The 15,863-nt window shown below is 45.0% G+C and overlaps 1 protein-coding gene across 1 annotated transcript in view; it reads left to right on the top strand.

Moving 5' to 3' along the window:
• Positions 1–15,863, top strand: part of THADA (THADA armadillo repeat containing) — a 906,435-nt gene that overhangs the window by 521,033 nt on the left and 369,539 nt on the right.

Raw genomic sequence — 15,863 nt, 5'->3', positions numbered from 1 at the left:
TGGAGAGCAGCAACAACCGTTGAACCGGACCACCCCCTATGTGATGATTATAAAAGTGATTTTTACGTTATACAGATCGGTGTGGGCTCTTATATACTGTATTTTGGAATGCTGTATATAAGAGCTCACTGGGGTGGTGCTTATAGTCGCCAAATCTGGTTACAGGTTCCCTTAAAATAATGTAAGCAGGAGATTTGTTCGCCAGTGCTGCCTCTGCCACATAAAAAAAGTAAATGATTTTAGGGTTCATACAGTTTAATATTGGGGTTTCCTTGCATATTATTATTATTATTATTATTTATTATTCTAGCGCCATTTATTCCATGGCGCTTTACAAGTGAAAGTGGGTATACATACAACAATCATTACCAGTACAAAACAGACTGGTATAGGAGGAGAGAGGACCCTGCCCGCGAGGGCTCACAGTCTACAGGAGGAGAGAGGACCCTGCCCGCGAGGGCTCACAGTCTACAGGAGGAGAGAGGACCCTGCCCGCGAGGGCTCACAGTCTACAGGAGGAGAGAGGACCCTGCCCGCGAGGGCTCACAGTCTACAGGAGGAGAGAGGACCCTGCCCGCGAGGGCTCACAGTCTACAGGAGGAGAGAGGACCCTGCCCGCGAGGGCTCACAGTCTACAGGAGGAGAGAGGACCCTGCCCGCGAGGGCTCACAGTCTACAGGAGGAGAGAGGACCCTGCCCGCGAGGGCTCACAGTCTACAGGGAATGGGTGATGGTACAATAGGTGAGGACAGAGCTGGTTGCACAGTGGTCTACTGGACTGAGGGTTATTGTAGGTTGTAGGCTTGTTGGAAGAGATGGGTCTTGAGGTTCCTCTTGAAGCTTTCCACGGTAGGGGAGAGTCTGATGTGCTGAGGTAATATATGTGTAATAGCCCAGTGTCCTAACTGTGAAAGTTGCAGCTCTCTCAGTAGTGCGGCTGGCAATACACATTAGGACGATGTTCGGTTGATGGATGCCTGTTCTGACTCACCAATACTCAGAAGCGTTCAGCTTGGCACAGCGTTCCTGTGTTTTCCATAAGAGAACTAACGCCAGAGTCATTTTGTTGCAGCTGATATCCCTGCCGATCAAAGTACTGGGCAATTGAATTCCAAACACCCAATCCTTAGGGTATGTGCCCTTGATCAGGAAGACACTGCATTCTAGATGCAATGTACTTCTTTGTGTGGGGGCGCTAGTGGTCTCCTCAGGAGAAAGCAGCATCCGTGTGCCCACGATCAGGATTCTGGGCGCAGAATATTTTCGCTGTGTTCAATTGCTGAGAATACTTGCATCTCCGCAAGATAAACTGAAATGTTGTGGCTCGGAAAGCCGCACCGCATGTCAGTTTACAGAGCATCTAAAAGAAGCACAATGGGCACAGGATGTCTAGAAGTCCCATCCACTGTGCTTGCACTGTACAACGCAACATTTTGGACGCAGTGAAAATGCGTTGCATCCAAAACACTGCACATATGTGGTTGTATATGGGTACAGTTAGGCCTCCTTACCATGTTTGTGTTTGTGGTACCTGTGGCATTTTTTTTTTCCCACTGATACCACACGTACGAATGGTGATCTTCACATGTCGTATTTTCACATGGACAATTTGAACTTCATGGAGACTCCTCTTTTTTTTTTCTGGCAGCATGGATGGCGAGGGCCAATACAAGCCTACGGGCACGTGAAAAACACATCCCGCCCACAGATGACATCTATGTGATGTACGTGTTTAATATTGTAAAACATAGTAGCTTTGCAATTTAATTCTTTCTTTATCCATACTGGAAAAACATGGACGAAGGATGGTAAAAGCAGACGCATTAATGGCACGCTGATCCAAAACACCGATTGCCCCGGTATTTGTTTCTCACGCTCTTGTCTTATACACATGTGTGAAAGGGGCCTTATTATGGTAATAGATGTTTTTGGGGCCATACTGTACCTTAATGGGCTTTTATATTTTAGGAATTTGAAAACAAAAAATCATTACATGTATCATTGAAATCCATGTAGATGTTTTACAATCACAAGTAAATAGTCACATAGGTATAGAGTTTGCAAAGGTTTTGCCTCCCCTTTTTTTTTTTTTGTTTTTTGTTGCCGAAGGTCAAGCTTTTCTAATGTCATTTACAAAAAAAAAAGTTGTTTTTTTCCAGTTACGTGTATTTTCTTATGTATAGACCAAAGGTGAAATCCGTGTACATTTCGAGGTGGAGATCGCAGTCAGGGTGTTCCTGTATAGTGAGCGATGTTTACATTCTTCTTGGTTCACAATAGCTATATTTTTAGTGGTTCATCAAAGAAAAAAAGTCTTTGTATATTTCCTTTTTATGTAACAGAGAGAAAAAAAGTGTTTTGTTTTAACAGGTTTCTATCACCTCCCATTGCTTGCTATTTTTTCTTTTTTCTTTTTTGAAAAATCTGATTGAAGTGAACCTGTCACGTGCAGTTCTGGGCGCATATTGCTAATCCCTGCCTAAAGCTGAGTTCACACACAGCGACAACGACATCGCTGTTACGTCACCATTTTCTGTGACGTAACAGCGACCTTGTAAGTCGCTGTTATGATCGCTGCTTAGCTGTCAAACACAGCGACGCAGCAGCGATCATAACGTCGCTACATGTGCAGAGAGCAGGGAGCCGCGCACACTGCTTAGCGCTGGCTCCTTGCTCTCCTAGCTACAGTACACATTGGGTTAATTAACCCGATGTGTACTGCAGCTACATGTCACACTGCAGAGAGCAGGAAGCCGCGCACACTGCTTAGCGCTGGCTCCCTGCACTCCTAGCTACAGTATACATAGGGTTAATTACCCAATGCGTACTGCAGCTACATGTGCACAGAGCAGGAGCCGGCACTAGCAGCAAGAGCGGCGGAGGCTGGTAACGAAGGTAAATATCGGGTAACCAGGGAAAGGGCTTCCCTTGGTTACCCGATGTTTACAGTGGTTACAGCTTTCCGCAGCTGCCAGACCGCCGGCTCCTGCTCTCTGCTCGCTTCATTTCGTCGCTCTCTTGCTGTCACACACAGCGATCTGTGCTTCACAGCGGGAGAGCGACGACGAAAAAATGAAGCAGGACATTCAGCAACGAGCAACGACCTCACAGCAGGGGCCAGCTCGTTGCTGGATGTCACACACAGCGACAGCGACGGGACGTCGCTGCAACGTCACAGAAAATGGTGACGTAGCAACGACGTCGTTGTCGTCGTCGCTGTGTGTGACACCACCTTAACTTTCCCTGTATCTGGTAACATAGATAAAGAGATCTTTAGAAAAAGTATTTCTAAAGATCCTTTATGATATGCTAATGAGCACAGGGACTAGTCGTAAGTTATTTCCCCCTACTAGTCCGCCCTCCTAACATGTTAACACGCTCACAGGGCTGTGCTAACATGATATTCAATACCCATTGCCCAGCGTCACCATGTCTGTTGTCACTACCTCTCAGACGCCGGGCTTACATTCAGTGTGCAAGATCAGAATGCCCTACACTTTCAGTCATGTGCTCTCTGAAGCCGGGACACGTACACCGACTTCACAGTGCATATGACCGAAAGTGCCTGGACTTCTAATTATGCGCAGTAACCCTAAGCCCAGCGTCTGAAGCACAGGTCACGGACATAGGTACACGCGTCACCACTGATGACACTGGGCCATGGGCATTGAATAGCATGCCCCTGTGGGAGTGCTAACATGCTTAGAGGGCAGACTAGTCAGGGGAGCTAACACCCTTACGACTAGTCCCTGCGCTCATTGGCATATCCTAAAGGATTTTTAGAAATACTTGTTCTAAAGATTTCTTTATCTATGCTACTAAATACAGGGACAGTTAGGCAGGCATTAGCAATATGTATCCAGAACCGCTTGTGATTCTGTGTGCATATTGGACTTGACAGGTTCCCTTTAATAATGCAGGGTATTTTTTGTATTATGGCAACCTCCCTTCCCCAAAGGGAAGATATAAGAAATAAAATGTCAGTACAACTGAGCCTCATATATTTAATTTTCCAAAATGTGTGACCATGCCAATGTGGGTCACGGCAGGAAAATCGAGATAATGTGACCCCTGTCATTGCCAACAAAGGATATATAAGAAAATATTGAGATGATCTTTCGTTATTGACCAAATACTTATTTTCCACCATAATTTGCAAAAAAAATCTTCACAAATCAGACGCGGTGATTTTCTGGATTTGCTTTCTCATTTTGTCTCCCATAGTTGTGGTCACCTATGATGTCAGTTACAGGCCGACCTCATCTGTATAAGTGGAAGAACTTGCACAATTGGTGGCTGACTAAATACTTTTTTTCCCCACTGTAGGTCAGTTGAACAAGCCCTCCAGCCGGTAACACTCTACCACAATCTAATATATAAAGCTGAATGTGTGTGTGTATGTATGTATGTCTGGGATTGGCATCCGCACCGTCGCAGCTACAGCCACAAAATTTTGCACACTCACACTTCTGGACCCCGAGAGCGTCATAGGCTATGTTTTGAGGGGAAGGTTTAACCCCTCGCTTTACAGTTATTCACCAAAAAACCTGCCTCCATTAAAGCAAATGGAGCTGGGAGCCACAGTGCAGCCAGAACATCAGAAGAATGCGCAGCCACGCCCTTATATGGAATGTTGGCGTGTCACAATGCAGCCAGGGAAAGAGACAGACAGGGAAAGAGGCAGACATAGACAGGGTAAGAGACAGACACAGACAAAGAGACAGACTGACACGGAAAGAGACAGACAGGGAAAGAGACAGACAGGGACAGAGCGGGAAAGAGACAGAGAGGGAAAGTGACAGAGACAGACTGACAAAGAGATAGAGAGAGAGACAGAGAGAGACAGAGAGATATATACAGAGGGGGAGACAGACATTATAATTACATTTCTATCTATTTGGTTTGTGGTATTTGTGTGCAGAATACATTTTTGTTAATACATTCTATTTTGTTAACAGCAGTTATTAACCCGAGCGAAGCCGGGTAGTACACTAGTGATTGATAAACCCGCTGCTTCATATCATACCATATCATATCATACAAATTCTTCAGTTATGCTCCAAATCTTATCTAAGGATGAGTTGTATCATTTTAAGAATTTGGAAATAATAAAAAAAAAATAATAACCCGAGCAGAGTTGTTGACTTTATACGCCAGCACATTGTACAGGAGTGCCCAGATACTGTGATAAAATACCTTGATTACAGTGTAATATGTAATTGCCAACTGGATCGTTCTAGTAAAAGTTTAAAATATTGGGACCATGAACCTTCCACTCCCTGGTACTGCCTGATATAAGACGAGATTAGGTCCTAGCAGCTGGTTGGGTTATAGGCTGTGTTCTGTTTTTTACAGTTTGGCCAAAAAAAGACGAGAAACTCCTAAATCTGTTATCATTTTTATCCTTTTAAATGTTTTTTTTTTTTTCTGTGCACTTTAACAAGCTCTCATACAGTTCAGGTCAGGGTGACCCAATTCATCCTCATATGTGACTTTCGGATAATACATAAAATACCATACAAGTCAGACGATCAACTTTTTCCACTCTTAATATCTTAATCTCTGATACAGTTGACATTTTTCTATATCGGGGTCCAAAAATCTGTCAGTCTTTATTATGATTAACATGAAATTCGGAGCGCAGACTGCGGAAACGACAACGATTTGACAAATGACATGTAAAATTATACACTGCGTCTTTATATCGCTGCCTTCCGGATGCCAGCTTCACTTACCTCCAGTTGTTTTAACAACACTAAAATATGTATTAATTTTAATATACGGCACCCGGGGGATTTCCCTTGGACTGTTTTCATTTTTTAAATTTTATTTTTTGAATGTTGGCACATGTATCCAAAGAGTAATTTATACAGAAATACGGTATAAAAATAGCTATAATATGCTAAAGACAAGGGTGGAGGATTGTCATATCTGTATGGGCGTTATCCCTATTAAAATAGGAGTTTTTGCTTTCGGCCCCGGTTGAGCCATCTGTAATAGTTTCTTATATTAAAGGGGTCCACAAAGGCTGCAAAATAATGTCCGTCCCCCCCTCACTTTATTAACATTAGACGAATGATGGCCAAAACCACTGATAACGATGGGTCTAATGTGTATGGGGGCCCTGGACGTTTGATTGTTGGGGGAATTAAAGGGGTTTTCCACTACTAGAACAACCCCTTCTGATTCCAGGTAAAATAATAAAGCCTACTCCCCTCCCGGTGCCGGTCCAGCTGTGCCGCGGCTCACATGGGATGGTGACGTCACACAAGCCCCTTGTCTAATTAGCGTTGGCTTCTTTCTCCCCAACTTCAGACCAAATGAGCATTCAGCAGGAAGTGAGCGCAGTCACAGCGTCCACTTCCTGTTGATTAATTTGTTTGGTCCAAAGGCGGGGAAACAGAAGCTGGGACTTATTGGACACGTTGCATGCATGACGTCACAACCCCACGTGAGCCCTGACACCACAAACGACGTCAATGTTTGGAACGGTGCTGGTACGGGAGTTGCGTATAGGCTATATTATTTTATTTGGGAGAAACATGGAGTCAATAGGGGTTGTCCTAGTAGTGGACAACCCCTTTAAGGATCCAACATGTCCAATTTCTGACTTACAATCCTTCATCCTTTTGTTATCTCCCTCAGGCCCCTTTCACACATCAGTTTTTTGCCATCAGTCACAATCCGTCAAATTTTGAAAAAAACGGATCCGGCGCCTGGTGCCACTGGATCCGTTTTTTTTGTCATCGACTTGTATTAGCAATGGATTGCGATGGAGGGCCTCACGTTTCATCCGTCAACGGATCCATTGAAAAATGTTTGTCTGTCAGAAGGAGACGACGGCCAAAGTAACGTTTTTTGTGTACGTCAAAAAAATGGACAGTGACGGATCCATCGCCATCCGTCGTTTGGTAGAATGGAAGAGCAAGAGCCGTCGTCATCCAACAAATGACAGAATCCGGCGATGGATTCCGTTATTTTTAACTGAGCATGCTCCAATTTATTATTTAGCCCCCAGCTAGTCGGATCTATCGAAAAACGAATCTGTCGCATCAGTTTAGCCAGAATCTGCGACAAATCCGTCGGGAAAACGGATTGTGACTGATTGCAAAAAACTGACGTGTGAAAAGGGCCTAAGACAAGCTGCCAGTAGAGAAATGTGACAGGGACTGTCTCAAAGAGAACACAAAAGCACACGGATGAATGAGTGATCCTGTGTAGCCGAGAGATCACCAAGATTGATGCCTACCATTGTTGTCCATCAGCTATCTAATGTGTATGATGCACTATAAGCTGAACCATAACTATATGATCAGTTTACCAGGGACAGCTCTTTTTTTTTTTTTGTAGTGGCGGTGTAGTCTATTACAGCCCATTGTAAATGGCACTGAGCTGTGTGTAGTGACAGTGTCACTATAAGGACAGGTCTGTGCCTCGTAAGGAGAAAAAAAGGGAATTCTATGCATCGGCCCCTTTCATTTTGTAGTGCCAGAAAACCTTATTTTGAAGGAGACTTTAACTCTATACCTAAACCAATCTAAAATTTATCTCCCGAAATACATAAATAGATGTAAAAGATAAACCTGCCTCACTGCAGCCATCATTAAGGGAAATTATTATTGAGTTCAGTATATAAACTGTATGCCGTAAACTCCTGAGCTCCCCCTAGTGGTGACTTCAGACAGGCTCTCTATATGTCAATAAAACTGTTCTGACTGCTATATATAGCAAGTGAAATAAGTATTGAACACATCACCAATTTTTCAAGTGAATATATTTCTACAGGTGCTATTGACATGAAATTCTTAGCAGATGTCAGTAACAAATAACAAAATGCACAGGCAAATAAATCAAACCATAGATTTCCATAAATTAAGTTATGTGTAATGATGAGTAGTTACACAGAAAAAAGTATTGAATGCATGCAGAAAAAGAGGTGCAAAAAGCCATGAAAAGTGATACCAGCTGAAATCTATCAGAAATTAGGAACCAATCCTGCCACTTAGTGAAAAATAATATCACCTGGTCCAGTAATACCAAGGTGCCACACAAAAAACATCTCATGATGGGTAAAACCAAGGAGCTGTCTCGAGATTTTGCAACCTTATTGTTGCAAAACATACTGATGTAATTGATTACAAAAGAATTTCTAAACTACTGAAGGTCCCAGTGAGCACTGTTGGGGTCATAATCCGGAAGTGGAAAGAACATTATTTCACCTTAAATCAACCTAGACCAGGTACTCCCCAGAGGATTTCAGACAGAGGGGTGAAAAGAATTATCAGAACAGTTGTCCAAGAGCCAACGACAAGAGAGAAGACCTACAGAAAGACAAGGAATCAGCAAGTACAATTATTTGATCAATAAGTAATGCACTCACCATCCATGGCCTGAATGCACGCTCACCTAGCAAGACTACATTTTTGAACAATATACATGTTCTAGCACGTTTAAAGATTTCTCAACAACATTTGCCACCAAGCCTGTGAGATACTGTGAGAATATAGTCTGGTCAGATGAAACCAAAATTGAACTCTATACCAACAGTGAAGTTTGGAGGAGGGAACATCATAGTGTGGGGCTGTTTTTTAGCATACGGCACTGGCAAACTTCATATTCAAGGGAAGATGAATGGACAAATGTAACGAGACATTCATGATAACAATTTGCTGCCATCTACCAGGATGATTCAGATGGAACAAGGGTGGAAGTTTCATCAAGACAATTTTTCAAAACACACAGTCAAGGAAACTCTCAGTTGGTTTCAGAGAAAGAAAATAAAGCTGCTAGAATGGCCGAGCCGATCACCTGAGCAATGCATGCGACTTGTTTCCACATACATGAGGCATCTTGAAGCTTCATCACCAAGAAAAGCTTTTGTACGAAGTATAAAATACATTTTAGTAAGTGTGTTCAATATTTTTTTCCCGTGTCATTTCTCATGATTACACATAACTTAATTTATGGACATTACAGTGGCTCAGTGGTTAGCACTGCAGTCTTGAAGTGCTGGGGTCCTGGGTTCAAATCCCACCACGGACAACATCTGCAAGGAGTTTGTATGTTCTCCCCGTGTTTGCGTGGGTTTCCTCCGGGTTCTCCGGTTTCCTCCCACACTCCTCAGACGTACTGATAGGGAATATATTGTGAGCCCCAATGGGGACAGTGTTGCTGATGTGTGTAAAGCCTTGTGGAATATGTTAGCGCTATATAAAATTTTTTTTTTTTTTTGCCTGTGTGGATTGGATGGGTTGTTGTCAAAATCTGATGAGCAATTCATGACAATGCTACCTTTAGAAATACAGTATACTGACTTAGAAAATTGCTGATGAGTTTAATATTTATTTCACCCACTGTAGAAGTTATCTCTTTGCTCTCGTCACCTCGGTCCACTGAACTCTGTTGTGCTCCATATTAGGCTTTGCAGATGGCACGGTGTACTCCCATTTAATATTGGGCCTGGGCCAATATACAGTATGGTCCACCAATACACACACCTGTGCCTTGCTATTAAGACTTTTAGTTTTCCTGTGTCCTGTCTATCTGCAGCCTCCAGGGCTTCTACTACCTGTTTCAAGTCTCTTGTCTGTCTGCACCTGCTTCCCAGTCTCCTGTCTGCCTCTGTCCTGCAGTGCCTCTACATCCTGCTTTCTGATCTCCTGTCTGCCTGTGACCTCCAGTGCTTCTAATACATGCTTCAGGTATCTTATCTGCCTGCACCTGCTTCCCATTCTCTGGTCTGCCTTGCACTTCCAGTGCAACTACTACCTGCTTCAGGTCTCTTGTCTGCCTGCACCTGCTTCTCAGTCTCCGGTCTGCCTTGCACTTCCAGTGCAACTACTACCTGCTTCAGGTCTCTTGTTTGCCTGCACCTGCTTCCCGGTCTCCGGTCTGCCTTGCACTTCCAGTGCAACTACTACCTGCTTCAGGTCTCTTGTCTGCCTGCACCTGCTTCTCGGTCTCCGGTCTGCCTTGCACTTCCAGTGCAACTACTACCTGCTTCAGGTCTCTTGTTTGCCTGCACCTGCTTCCCGGCCTCCGGTCTGCCTTGCACTTCCAGTACAACTACTACCTGCTTCAGGTCTCCTGTTTGCCTGCACCTGCTTCCCGGTCTCCGGTCTGCCTTGCACTTCCAGTACAACTACTACCTGCTTCAGGTCTCTTGTCTGCCTGCACCTGCTTCTCGGTCTCCGGTCTGCCTTGCACTTCCAGTGCAACTACTACCTGCTTCAGGTCTCTTGTTTGCCTGCACCTGCTTCCCGGCCTCCGGTCTGCCTTGCACTTCCAGTACAACTACTACCTGCTTCAGGTCTCCTGTTTGCCTGCACCTGCTTCCCGGTCTCCGGTCTGCCTTGCACTTCCAGTACAACTACTACCTGCTTCAGGTCTCTTGTCTGCCTGCACCTGCTTCCCGGTCTCCAGTCTGCCTGGGGCCTCCAATGCTTCTACTACTTGATTAAAGTTTCCTGTCTGCCTGCACCTGCTTTCCGATCTCCTGCCTGCGGTCTCGGTTGCTTCTGCTACCTGCTTCCCGATCTCCTGTCTGCCTACAAAGTCCAGTGCTGCTACTACCTGCTTTCCTGGTTGCTTGCGTGCCTGCACCTGCTTCCTACTCTCCTGTCTGCCTGTGGCCTTTAATGCGTCTACTACTTGATTCAGTTCTTCTGTCTGCCTGCACCTGCTTTCCTATCTCCTGTCTGCCTGCGGACTCCAGTACTTCTACTACCTGTTTTCCTGATCTCCTGTCTGCCTGCGGATTCCAGTGCTTCTACTGCCTGTACCTTGGAATACAGCATATATGTTACGATGGGGGTTTGATTATATTAAGGCATATTTTGGATCCAAAGCAAAAAAAGGTACACATTAATTTAAAAATTATCTACAGCCCAGTTTGATTATTTTTTTTTTTTTTTTGGGAAGGGGATCAGCCGCATAAATAATGTGGGGTATGGTACTATTAGATTGAAGAATACCACAGTGGACAGTCCTGATATTTCCGAGCACACGCAGAATCCTCGGCTGCCTGTTTCTGCCACAAGCGGCTAATCTGTTGGTGCACTAAGTGGTAGCAGACACTGTTATCTTGTAAAGTGATGACATATCACTAGAACATGCCTACACTCTATTAGTAGACGTCTGACTTGTGGGACCCCTATCAACTTAGAGAATAGAGGGTCTAAAGTACTTATTTAGTTCTGTGGCAGTTCACAGTGTTTCCCTGAGGAGCGAATGTGCAGGGGAACATGCAACCTGGATACATTCTAGGCCAGGGGTCTCAAACAAACGGCCCGTCAGGCTGCTTCGTGCGGCCCCCAGGCCCGTGCCCCTGGTCACTATCGCGGCCGGTGCAGGAGCAGCCACTGTCTGGAGTGTTTTGCTGGCGCTACGTTCTCAGAAGCAAGGACTGTGCGCGCGCAGCGCCGGCAAAATAACCATCTGATCTGACATAAATCGCTGCCAGGGGCTGCGGCTCCTGCACCGGCTGCGATAGTCACCGGGGCACGGCCTGCAGACAGCAAGAAGCAGAGGTGAGGAGCCGAGGGAACGCGGGACAGATGAGAAGAATGGTGTTTTTTATTTTTTGTGTATGTGAAGGACGGCACATTAACCCCTTAGCGACCTATGACGTACTGGGTACATCATGGCTCCCTGGTACTTAAGAATCCATGACATACCCAGTACGTCATGGCGAGATCGTGGTCCCGGTGGCTGCGATCGCTGTTTGCATTGCAAATAGCAAATACCTTAGATTTGGGGAGGAGGGGACCTCAGGAGGGGTGGTGTCTCCTCCCCGGACCTACGGAGGCTGTGATTGGCTGTGCGGCGTTCGTCAGCCAATCACAGCCACTGTAATGTTCCAGCCATTGAAAATGGCTGTAACATTGAAATCCAGCCATGATCAGTGCAGCTGTAGCACCGATCATTGGCTGGAGCTGGGTGACCTCTGTTTCACCCGCCCCCAGCTCTGATTGGAGAGACTGGCCTTGTGACCGATCTGTCCAATCACTGTGGATCTGGGGCCAGAGACCGCCCCCTCAGCTTCACTCAGGAATCTGTGGGTGGAAGCTGAGAGCGATCGGTAAATTATCACCTTTCACCCGCTGCCGCCACTGCCCCCACCACCGATTACTACAGGATGGGGACATTACTGTAGAATAGGGACAAGGTGGGCACATGTCTATAGAATAGGGACAAGGTGGGCACATGACTATAGCATGGAGACAAGGTGGGCACATGTCTATAGGATGGGGACAAGGTGGGCACATGTCTATAGGATGGGGACAAGGTGGGCACATGTCTATAGGATGGGGACAAGGTGGGCACATGACTATAGGATGGGGACAAGGTGGGCACATGACTATAGCATGGAGAGGAGGTGGGCACATGACTATAGGATGGGGGACAAGGTAGGCACATGACTACAGAATAGGGACAAGGTGGGCACATGACTATAGGATGGGGACAAGGTGGGCACATGACTATAGGATGGGGACAAGGTAGGCACATGACTACAGAATAGGGACAAGGTGGGCACATGACTATAGGATGGGGACAAGGTGGGCACATGACTATAGGATGGGGACAAGGTGGGCACATGACTATAGGATGGGGACAAGGTGGGCAAATGTCTATAGGATGGGGACAAGGTGGGCACATGACTATAGGATGGGGACAAGGTGGGCACATGACTATAGGATGGGGACAAGGTGGGCACATGACTATAGGATGGGGACAAGGTGGGCACATGACTATAGAATGGGGACAAGGTGGGCACATGACTATAGGATGGGGACAAGGTGGGCACATGACTATAGGATGGGGACAAGGTGGGCACATGACTATAGGATGGGGACAAGGTGGGCACATGACTATAGAATGGGGACAAGGTGGGCACATGACTATAGGATGGGGACAAGGTGGGCACATGACTATAGGATGGGGACAAGGTGGGCACATGACTATAGGATGGGGACAAGGTGGGCACATGACTATAGGATGGGGACAAGGTGGGCACATGACTATAGTATGGGGGACAAGGTAGGCACATGACTACAGAATAGGGACAAGGTGGGCACATGACTATAGGATGGGGACATTACTAAAAGATGGGGACATTACAAGGATGGGCATAATACTATTGGATGGGGACATTACTATAGAATAGGGACAAGGTGGGCACATTACTATAGGATAGGGAACATTACTAAAAGATGTTGGCCAAAATTTCTATATAGTGATAATTGTAACACTATTAGTTACAAGAAAGGGATAAAATGTAAAAAAAAAAAACAAAATAAGGCATGACTTTTTTTAACATCAATTTTTTTTTTTTTAGATTTAACCAAAGAATGTGCACATTTGTTTTAATAAACAAGTGAAAAATGTTGAAAATCAGTCATCCAAAGGTGTGTAAAAAAATATATATGGTACCAATAAAAATGTCACTTTGTCCTGCAAAGAATGCGGCCCCCTAAATTATTTTTTCCTTGGTGCGGCCCATACACCCAGCCGAGTTTGAGACCCCTGTTCTAGGCAGTGGGGGCTGCCTGTGGCCATTTATTCTCCAGACTGACCCGCTTGGTGGCAAATAGCCTCTTCTATTTTTTATTTTGTTTAATATAATTTATCTTTCCATTGAATAAAACTTTAAATATGTGCTTAGTTTGTAAATATGTGCTTTAATATGTGTTTAGTGTCAGTGACTATATAGCAGAGCACCACGTGCTGTCCTATGGGATAGTATATAGCGGTGTGCCACCGTATATACCCCTTTTTCAGCCCTTTCGTAAAGCACAGTTCTAGCTTTTGCAGATCGATGCTTGGACTTGTGGTGTTTGGACTCTTTCAATGCTTGGACTTGTACTGTGCCGACCCCCCGGGGGAACATGTACAAGGCTAAAAAAAAAAAAAAAAAATAGAACCTGATACGTAAAAAGTGCTTATCTGACAAATAAAATTCCGACATCATGCCAAAAATATTTCTCAACACTGCATGAATCAGCCTGTGCAGCCGCACACTTGTTTATTTAATCTCAGGGAGGAAAATCCTAAATGATTAATGGGGTGGGGAGATAAATGCACAATCTCAATGCAGCGTGTTTATCCTGGTCAATAGGACGAACTGTAACTCTATCATTACAGAGTTCTCCAGCAGTCCTGGGAAGCGGAGCTGTACAGAGGAAAACCTGTATTGTGGATGCTTTAACGAGGACACGTCACTTGTACTAATTGTAATTTTTACCGGGTGTAAATGCTGCCTTCCTCTCGAATCTGGTGATGTTTTTGTTTTTTTTCCTGCTCCTCTCCTTTCCCCAGATATGGCCCTTGTTTCTTGTCTATAAATCTAATCTTTTTAGCCAAGAGGGCGTGATCTTCAACTCTTTCCTGGGAGTCTTCTTGATAGGAGGAAACTGCACATCATAGGGTCTTATCCTTAAAATATGGTGAACCTACATTTTATGTTTTGCTCACCTTGGGGGGGAAGTTGTGACAGACACAACCACTGGGAAAGATCTTGGAGAAACAGTTGCTGTGGCCCCAGTATCAAGGATACTTCGTGATAGCTAGTAGGAGTGGAAAGGGTTGATTGCCGCGCTGCTGTGCAAAAAAAGATAAATGCTGAATCTTCAGTGTGACTTTATTCTATGCGTTTCGCAGTAACCTGCTTCATAAGGAGGTGATGATCCTGATGAAGGAGGTTACTCCAAAATAAGTAGAATAAAGTCACATCATTAGTGCACAGCAATTAACTCTTTCCACTCCTACTGGCTACCTGGGAGTCTTGTTGACAGCCATGCCCACTTGGCTGTAAAAAGAAATAAGGCTAGCTTTACATACAATGGACCACAACTCAAGAAGAGAGAGGCGCAGGAACAAAAGAAAAAGCGTGCCGGATTCAGGAGAACAATTACATTTTCACCACATATTGACATGAAGTGAGAAATCCTCTTTACAGGGTTTTTTAGCGATTAGAAAATATGACTGCTATAACTCCAGCAGTGCTTCACAGGCTGTGAAGGATATTGCAACTCAACCCTGTCCTCTCCAATAGAGCTGAGCTCATGGTCCCGATTGTTGCTGTTTTTGGAAAAAAGCAGACATCCAATCTTGAAAAAAAAAGTTAATAATGTAAAGAATTCAGCAATTTCTTAGTTTTTAGACTATGCTATTATATATACTTGAGTATAAGCCGAGGCACCTAATTTTTCTACAAAAACCTGGGTTGACTTATTGACTCGAGTGTAAACCTAGGGTGGGAAATGCAGCAGCTAATGGTAGATTTCAAAAATAAAAATAGATACTAATAAAATGTAATGTACCCATCCTTGTGCCCTGTAGTAATGTGCCCATCCATGTGCCCTGTAGTAATGTGCCCATCCATGTGCCCTGTAGTAATGTGTCCATCCTTGTGCCCTGTAGTAATGTCCCCATCCTTGTGCCCTGTAGTAATGTTCCCATCCTTGTGCCCTGTAGTAATGTTCCCATCCTTGTGCCCTGTAGTAATGTGCCCATCCTTGTGCCCTGTAGTAATGTGCCCATATTGTCCCCTGTAGTAATGTCCTCATTCCGATCCCCTTCTCGTCCCATATTATGCCATTGTTCATATACACACACACACACACACACACACAAAATTATGCTCACCTGTCCTCCGTTCCATTGGTGCCCTCTCGCCTGCTTCTTGTGGACGGCAGGTACATAGACCCCTCGGTGATTGTGGCCGGTGTAGGGGCCGCCACTGTTATCGTCAGCGCTTTAAGTCAGTTGAATGCTTTGCAGCGCCACAAGACAACAGCGGCGGCCCCCTGCACCGGCTGCGATCCCTGAGGGTTCTATGTGCCTGCGGTCCAGAAGAAGTAAGT

This window comes from Anomaloglossus baeobatrachus, chromosome 3, assembly GCF_048569485.1.
Source record: "Anomaloglossus baeobatrachus isolate aAnoBae1 chromosome 3, aAnoBae1.hap1, whole genome shotgun sequence".
Classification (NCBI taxonomy): domain Eukaryota; kingdom Metazoa; phylum Chordata; class Amphibia; order Anura; family Aromobatidae; genus Anomaloglossus; species Anomaloglossus baeobatrachus.
Note: the sequence above shows the minus strand (reverse complement) of the source record. Positions and strands in the feature narration are given on the sequence as shown.